Genomic DNA, 8619 nt, shown 5'->3' with positions numbered 1-8619 from the left:
CCAAAGACTTCAATGTCACCACTGGGAATGCACTTCAGTCAGTCCAGTGAGTGTACTGGCACCACTGGGGATGCACAGCAGTGAGTCCAGAGAGTGCATTGGCACCACTGGGGATGCAGTGCAGTGAGTCCAGAGAGTGCACTGGCACCATTGGAGATGCAGTGCAGTGAGTCCAGAGAGTGCACTGGCACCACTGGGGATGCAGTGCAGTGAGTCCAGAGAGTGCACTGGCACCAGTGGGGATGCAGTGCAGAGTGTCCAGAGAGTGCACTGGCACCACAGGTGATGCACTGCAGTGAGTCCAGAGAGTGCTCTGGCACCACTGGAGATGCACTTCAGTGAGTGCAGAGACTGCACTGGCACCACTGGGGATGCAGTGCAGTGAGTCCAGTGAGTGTACTGGCACCACTGGGGATGCACTGCAGTGAGTCCAGAGAGTGCATTGGCACCACTGAGGATGCACTGCAGTGAGTCCAGAGAGTGCACTGGCACCACTGGGGATGCAGTGCAGTGAGTCCAGAGAGTGCACTGGCTCCACTGAGAATGCACTTCAGTGAGTCCAGAGAGTGCACTGGCACCACTGTGGATGCAGTGCCGTGAGTCCAGCGAATGCACTGGCACCACTGGGGATACGGTGCCGGGAGTCCAGAGAGTGCACTGACACCACTGGGGATGCAGTGCAGTGAGTCCACAGAGTGCACTGACACCAGTGGGAATGCGGTGCAGTGAGTCCAGAGAGTGCACTGGCACCACTGGGGATGCACTGCAGTGAGTCCAGAGTGCACTAGCACCACTGGGGATGCAGAGCAGTGAGTCCAGAGAGTGCACTGGCACCACTGAGAATGCATTTCAGTGAGTCCAGAGAGTGCCGTTCCAGCCTCGGTATCCGCTCCAGCCGAGTCAACCCCGCGGTAGGCCCTCCAGCCGCGGCAGACGCTCCAGCCGCGGCAGCCGCTCCAGCCGCTCCAGCCGCGGCAGCCGCTCCAGCCCCTCCAGCCTCGCCAGCCTCTCCATCCGCGGCAGCCGCTCCAGCCGCGGCAGCCGCTCCAGCCGCTCCAACCGCGGCAGCCGCTCCAGCCGCTACCGAGTGGAGCGGCTGCCACGGCTGGAGGGCTACCGCGGCTGGAGCGGCTGCCGCGGCTGGAGCAGTGCAGTGAGTCCAGGGAGTGCAAAGGCACCAGTGGGGATGGAGTGCAGTGAGTCCAAAGACTTCACTGTCACCACTGGGAATGCAGTGCAGTGAGTCCAGGGAGTGCACTTGCACCACTGGGGATGCAGTGCAGTGACTCCAGTGAGTGCACTGACACCACTGGGGATGCACTTCAGTCAGTCCAGTGAGTGTACTGGCACCACTGGGGATGCACTGCAGTGAGTCAAGAGAGTGCACTGGCAGGACTGGGGATGCAGTGCAGTGAGTCCAGAGAGTGCACTGGCACCACTGGGGATGCAGTGCAGTGAGTCCAGAGAGTGCACTGGCACCACTGAGAATGCATTTCAGTGAGTCCAGAGAGTGCCGTTCCAGCCTCGGCATCCGCTCCAGCCGAGTCAACCCCGCGGTAGCCCCTCCAGCCGCGGCAGACGCTCCAGCCGCGGCAGCCGCTCCAGCCGCTCCAGCCGCGGCAGCCGCTCCAGCCCCTCCAGCCGCGCCAGCCTCTCCAGCCGCGGCAGCCGCTCCAGCCGCGGTAGCCCTCCAGCCGTGGCAGCCGCTCCACTCGGTAGCGGCTGGAGCGGCTGCCGCGGCTGGAGCGGCTGGAGCGGCTGCCGCGACTGGAGCGGCTGCCGCGGTTGGAGCGGCTGCCGCGGCTGGAGCGGCTGGAGCGGATGCCGCGGCTGGAGCGGCTGGAGCGGCTGCCGCGGCTGGAGCGGCTGGCGCGGCTGGAGGAGCTACCGCGGCTGGAGCGGTTAACGCGGCTGGAGCGGATGCCGAGGCTGGAGCGGATGCCGCGGCTGGTGCGCCTGGAGAGGCTGCCGCGGCTGGAGCAGTGCAGTGAGTCCAGAGAGTGCACTGGCACCATTGGGGATGCAGTGCAGTGAGTCCAGAGAGTGCACTGGCAGGACTGGGGATGCAGTGCAGTGAGTCCAGAGAGTGCACTGGCACCACTGAGGATGCAATGCAGTGAGTCCAGAGAGTGCACTGGCACCACTGGGCATGCAGTGCTGTGAGTCCAGAGAGTGCACTGGCACCACTGGGGATGCACTTCAGTCAGTCCAGTGAGTGTACTGGCACCACTGGGGATGCACTGCAGTGAGTCAAGAGAGTGCACTGGCAGGACTGGGGATGCAGTGCAGTGAGTCCAGAGAGTGCACTGGCACCACTGGGGATGCCCTGCAGTGAGTCCTGAGAGCGCACTGGCACCACTGGGGATGCAGTGCAGTGAGTCCAGAGAGCGCACTGGCACCAGTGGGAATGCGGTGCAGTGAGTCCAGAGAGTGCAATGGCACCACTGGGGATGCACTGCAGTGAGTCCAGAGAGTGCACTAGCACCACTGGGGATGCAGAGCAGTGAGTCCAGAGAGTGCACTGGCACCACTGAGAATGCATTTCAGTGAGTCCAGAGAGTGCCGTTCCAGCCTCGGCATCCGCTCCAGCCGAGTCAACCCCGCGGTAGCCCCTCCAGCCGCGGCAGACGCTCCAGCCGCGGCAGCCGCTCCAGCCGCTCCAGCCGCGGCAGCCGCTCCAGCCCCTCCAGCCGCGCCAGCCTCTCCATCCGCGGCAGCCGCTCCAGCCGCGGCAGCCGCTCCAGCCGCGGCAGCCGCTCCAGCCGCTACCGAGTGGAGCGGCTGCCACGGCTGGAGGGCTACCGCGGCTGGAGCGGCTGCCGCGGCTGGAGCAGTGCAGTGAGTCCAGGGAGTGCAAAGGCACCAGTGGGGATGGAGTGCAGTGAGTCCAAAGACTTCAATGTCACCACTGGGAATGCACTTCAGTCAGTCCAGTGAGTGTACTGGCACCACTGGGGATGCACAGCAGTGAGTCCAGAGAGTGCATTGGCACCACTGGGGATGCAGTGCAGTGAGTCCAGAGAGTGCACTGGCACCATTGGAGATGCAGTGCAGTGAGTCCAGAGAGTGCACTGGCACCACTGGGGATGCAGTGCAGTGAGTCCAGAGAGTGCACTGGCACCAGTGGGGATGCAGTGCAGAGTGTCCAGAGAGTGCACTGGCACCACAGGTGATGCACTGCAGTGAGTCCAGAGAGTGCTCTGGCACCACTGGAGATGCACTTCAGTGAGTGCAGAGACTGCACTGGCACCACTGGGGATGCAGTGCAGTGAGTCCAGTGAGTGTACTGGCACCACTGGGGATGCACTGCAGTGAGTCCAGAGAGTGCATTGGCACCACTTGGGATGCACTGCAGTGAGTCCAGAGAGTGCACTGGCACCACTGGGGATGCAGTGCAGTGAGTCCAGAGAGTGCACTGGCTCCACTGAGAATGCACTTCAGTGAGTCCAGAGAGTGCACTGGCACCACTGTGGATGCAGTGCCGTGAGTCCAGCGAATGCACTGGCACCACTGGGGATACGGTGCCGGGAGTCCAGAGAGTGCACTGACACCACTGGGGATGCAGTGCAGTGAGTCCACAGAGTGCACTGACACCAGTGGGAATGCGGTGCAGTGAGTCCAGAGAGTGCACTGGCACCACTGGGGATGCACTGCAGTGAGTCCAGAGTGCACTAGCACCACTGGGGATGCAGAGCAGTGAGTCCAGAGAGTGCACTGGCACCACTGAGAATGCATTTCAGTGAGTCCAGAGAGTGCCGTTCCAGCCTCGGCATCCGCTCCAGCCGAGTCAACCCCGCGGTAGGCCCTCCAGCCGCGGCAGACGCTCCAGCCGCGGCAGCCGCTCCAGCCGCTCCAGCCGCGGCAGCCGCTCCAGCCCCTCCAGCCTCGCCAGCCTCTCCATCCGCGGCAGCCGCTCCAGCCGCGGCAGCCGCTCCAGCCGCTCCAGCCGCGGCAGCCGCTCCAGCCGCTACCGAGTGGAGCGGCTGCCACGGCTGGAGGGCTACCGCGGCTGGAGCGGCTGCCGCGGCTGGAGCAGTGCAGTGAGTCCAGGGAGTGCAAAGGCACCAGTGGGGATGGAGTGCAGTGAGTCCAAAGACTTCACTGTCACCACTGGGAATGCAGTGCAGTGAGTCCAGGGAGTGCACTTGCACCACTGGGGATGCAGTGCAGTGACTCCAGTGAGTGCACTGACACCACTGGGGATGCACTTCAGTCAGTCCAGTGAGTGTACTGGCACCACTGGGGATGCACTGCAGTGAGTCAAGAGAGTGCACTGGCAGGACTGGGGATGCAGTGCAGTGAGTCCAGAGAGTGCACTGGCACCATTGGGGATGCAGTGCAGTGAGTCCAGAGAGTGCACTGGCAGGACTGGGGATGCAGTGCAGTGAGTCCAGAGAGCGCACTGGCACCACTGAGGATGCAATGCAGTGAGTCCAGAGAGTGCACTGGCACCACTGGGCATGCAGTGCTGTGAGTCCAGAGAGTGCACTGGCACCACTGGGGATGCACTTCAGTCAGTCCAGTGAGTGTACTGGCACCACTGGGGATGCACTGCAGTGAGTCAAGAGAGTGCACTGGCAGGACTGGGGATGCAGTGCAGTGAGTCCAGAGAGTGCACTGGCACCACTGGGGATGCCCTGCAGTGAGTCCTGAGAGCGCACTGGCACCACTGGGGATGCAGTGCAGTGAGTCCAGAGAGCGCACTGGCACCAGTGGGAATGCGGTGCAGTGAGTCCAGAGAGTGCAATGGCACCACTGGGGATGCACTGCAGTGAGTCCAGAGAGTGCACTAGCACCACTGGGGATGCAGAGCAGTGAGTCCAGAGAGTGCACTGGCACCACTGAGAATGCATTTCAGTGAGTCCAGAGAGTGCCGTTCCAGCCTCGGCATCCGCTCCAGCCGAGTCAACCCCGCGGTAGCCCCTCCAGCCGCGGCAGACGCTCCAGCCGCGGCAGCCGCTCCAGCCGCTCCAGCCGCGGCAGCCGCTCCAGCCCCTCCAGCCGCGCCAGCCTCTCCATCCGCGGCAGCCGCTCCAGCCGCGGCAGCCGCTCCAGCCGCGGCAGCCGCTCCAGCCGCTACCGAGTGGAGCGGCTGCCACGGCTGGAGGGCTACCGCGGCTGGAGCGGCTGCCGCGGCTGGAGCAGTGCAGTGAGTCCAGGGAGTGCAAAGGCACCAGTGGGGATGGAGTGCAGTGAGTCCAAAGACTTCAATGTCACCACTGGGAATGCACTTCAGTCAGTCCAGTGAGTGTACTGGCACCACTGGGGATGCACAGCAGTGAGTCCAGAGAGTGCATTGGCACCACTGGGGATGCAGTGCAGTGAGTCCAGAGAGTGCACTGGCACCATTGGAGATGCAGTGCAGTGAGTCCAGAGAGTGCACTGGCACCACTGGGGATGCAGTGCAGTGAGTCCAGAGAGTGCACTGGCACCAGTGGGGATGCAGTGCAGAGTGTCCAGAGAGTGCACTGGCACCACAGGTGATGCACTGCAGTGAGTCCAGAGAGTGCTCTGGCACCACTGGAGATGCACTTCAGTGAGTGCAGAGACTGCACTGGCACCACTGGGGATGCAGTGCAGTGAGTCCAGTGAGTGTACTGGCACCACTGGGGATGCACTGCAGTGAGTCCAGAGAGTGCATTGGCACCACTTGGGATGCACTGCAGTGAGTCCAGAGAGTGCACTGGCACCACTGGGGATGCAGTGCAGTGAGTCCAGAGAGTGCACTGGCTCCACTGAGAATGCACTTCAGTGAGTCCAGAGAGTGCACTGGCACCACTGTGGATGCAGTGCCGTGAGTCCAGCGAATGCACTGGCACCACTGGGGATACGGTGCCGGGAGTCCAGAGAGTGCACTGGCACCACTGGGGGTGCACTAGCACCACTGGGGATGCAGAGCAGTGAGTCCAGAGAGTGCACTGGCACCACTGAGAATGCATTTCAGTGAGTCCAGAGAGTGCCGTTCCAGCCTCGGCATCCGCTCCAGCCGAGTCAACCCCGCGGTAGGCCCTCCAGCCGCGGCAGACGCTCCAGCCGCGGCAGCCGCTCCAGCCGCTCCAGCCGCGGCAGCCGCTCCAGCCCCTCCAGCCTCGCCAGCCTCTCCATCCGCGGCAGCCGCTCCAGCCGCGGCAGCCGCTCCAGCCGCTCCAACCGCGGCAGCCGCTCCAGCCGCTACCGAGTGGAGCGGCTGCCACGGCTGGAGGGCTACCGCGGCTGGAGCGGCTGCCGCGGCTGGAGCAGTGCAGTGAGTCCAGGGAGTGCAAAGGCACCAGTGGGGATGGAGTGCAGTGAGTCCAAAGACTTCACTGTCACCACTGGGAATGCAGTGCAGTGAGTCCAGGGAGTGCACTTGCACCACTGGGGATGCAGTGCAGTGACTCCAGTGAGTGCACTGACACCACTGGGGATGCACTTCAGTCAGTCCAGTGAGTGTACTGGCACCACTGGGGATGCACTGCAGTGAGTCAAGAGAGTGCACTGGCAGGACTGGGGATGCAGTGCAGTGAGTCCAGAGAGTGCACTGGCACCACTGGGGATGCCCTGCAGTGAGTCCTGAGAGTGCACTGGCACCACTGAGAATGCATTTCAGTGAGTCCAGAGAGTGCCGTTCCAGCCTCGGCATCCGCTCCAGCCGAGTCAACCCCGCGGTAGCCCCTCCAGCCGCGGCAGACGCTCCAGCCGCGGCAGCCGCTCCAGCCGCTCCAGCCGCGGCAGCCGCTCCAGCCCCTCCAGCCGCGCCAGCCTCTCCAGCCGCGGCAGCCGCTCCAGCCGCGGTAGCCCTCCAGCCGTGGCAGCCGCTCCACTCGGTAGCGGCTGGAGCGGCTGCCGCGGCTGGAGCGGCTGGAGCGGCTGCCGCGACTGGAGCGGCTGCCGCGGTTGGAGCGGCTGCCGCGGCTGGAGCGGCTGGAGCGGATGCCGCGGCTGGAGCGGCTGGAGCGGCTGCCGCGGCTGGAGCGGCTGGCGCGGCTGGAGGAGCTACCGCGGCTGGAGCGGTTAACGCGGCTGGAGCGGATGCCGAGGCTGGAGCGGATGCCGCGGCTGGTGCGCCTGGAGAGGCTGCCGCGGCTGGAGCAGTGCAGTGAGTCCAGAGAGTGCACTGGCACCATTGGGGATGCAGTGCAGTGAGTCCAGAGAGTGCACTGGCAGGACTGGGGATGCAGTGCAGTGAGTCCAGAGAGTGCACTGGCACCACTGAGGATGCAATGCAGTGAGTCCAGAGAGTGCACTGGCACCACTGGGCATGCAGTGCTGTGAGTCCAGAGAGTGCACTGGCACCACTGGGGATGCACTTCAGTCAGTCCAGTGAGTGTACTGGCACCACTGGGGATGCACTGCAGTGAGTCAAGAGAGTGCACTGGCAGGACTGGGGATGCAGTGCAGTGAGTCCAGAGAGTGCACTGGCACCACTGGGGATGCCCTGCAGTGAGTCCTGAGAGCGCACTGGCACCACTGGGGATGCAGTGCAGTGAGTCCAGAGAGCGCACTGGCACCAGTGGGAATGCGGTGCAGTGAGTCCAGAGAGTGCAATGGCACCACTGGGGATGCACTGCAGTGAGTCCAGAGAGTGCACTAGCACCACTGGGGATGCAGAGCAGTGAGTCCAGAGAGTGCACTGGCACCACTGAGAATGCATTTCAGTGAGTCCAGAGAGTGCCGTTCCAGCCTCGGCATCCGCTCCAGCCGAGTCAACCCCGCGGTAGCCCCTCCAGCCGCGGCAGACGCTCCAGCCGCGGCAGCCGCTCCAGCCGCTCCAGCCGCGGCAGCCGCTCCAGCCCCTCCAGCCGCGCCAGCCTCTCCATCCGCGGCAGCCGCTCCAGCCGCGGCAGCCGCTCCAGCCGCGGCAGCCGCTCCAGCCGCTACCGAGTGGAGCGGCTGCCACGGCTGGAGGGCTACCGCGGCTGGAGCGGCTGCCGCGGCTGGAGCAGTGCAGTGAGTCCAGGGAGTGCAAAGGCACCAGTGGGGATGGAGTGCAGTGAGTCCAAAGACTTCAATGTCACCACTGGGAATGCACTTCAGTCAGTCCAGTGAGTGTACTGGCACCACTGGGGATGCACAGCAGTGAGTCCAGAGAGTGCATTGGCACCACTGGGGATGCAGTGCAGTGAGTCCAGAGAGTGCACTGGCACCATTGGAGATGCAGTGCAGTGAGTCCAGAGAGTGCACTGGCACCACTGGGGATGCAGTGCAGTGAGTCCAGAGAGTGCACTGGCACCAGTGGGGATGCAGTGCAGAGTGTCCAGAGAGTGCACTGGCACCACAGGTGATGCACTGCAGTGAGTCCAGAGAGTGCTCTGGCACCACTGGAGATGCACTTCAGTGAGTGCAGAGACTGCACTGGCACCACTGGGGATGCAGTGCAGTGAGTCCAGTGAGTGTACTGGCACCACTGGGGATGCACTGCAGTGAGTCCAGAGAGTGCATTGGCACCACTTGGGATGCACTGCAGTGAGTCCAGAGAGTGCACTGGCACCACTGGGGATGCAGTGCAGTGAGTCCAGAGAGTGCACTGGCTCCACTGAGAATGCACTTCAGTGAGTCCAGAGAGTGCACTGGCACCACTGTGGATGCAGTGCCGTGAGTCCAGCGAATGCACTGGCACCACTGGGGATACGGTGCCGG

This window comes from Anser brachyrhynchus (assembly GCF_964034855.1).
Source record: "Anser brachyrhynchus genome assembly, contig: SCAFFOLD_55, whole genome shotgun sequence".
Lineage (NCBI taxonomy): Eukaryota > Metazoa > Chordata > Aves > Anseriformes > Anatidae > Anser > Anser brachyrhynchus.
The sequence above is the reverse complement of the archived record's forward strand: the minus strand, read 5'-3'. Positions refer to the sequence as shown.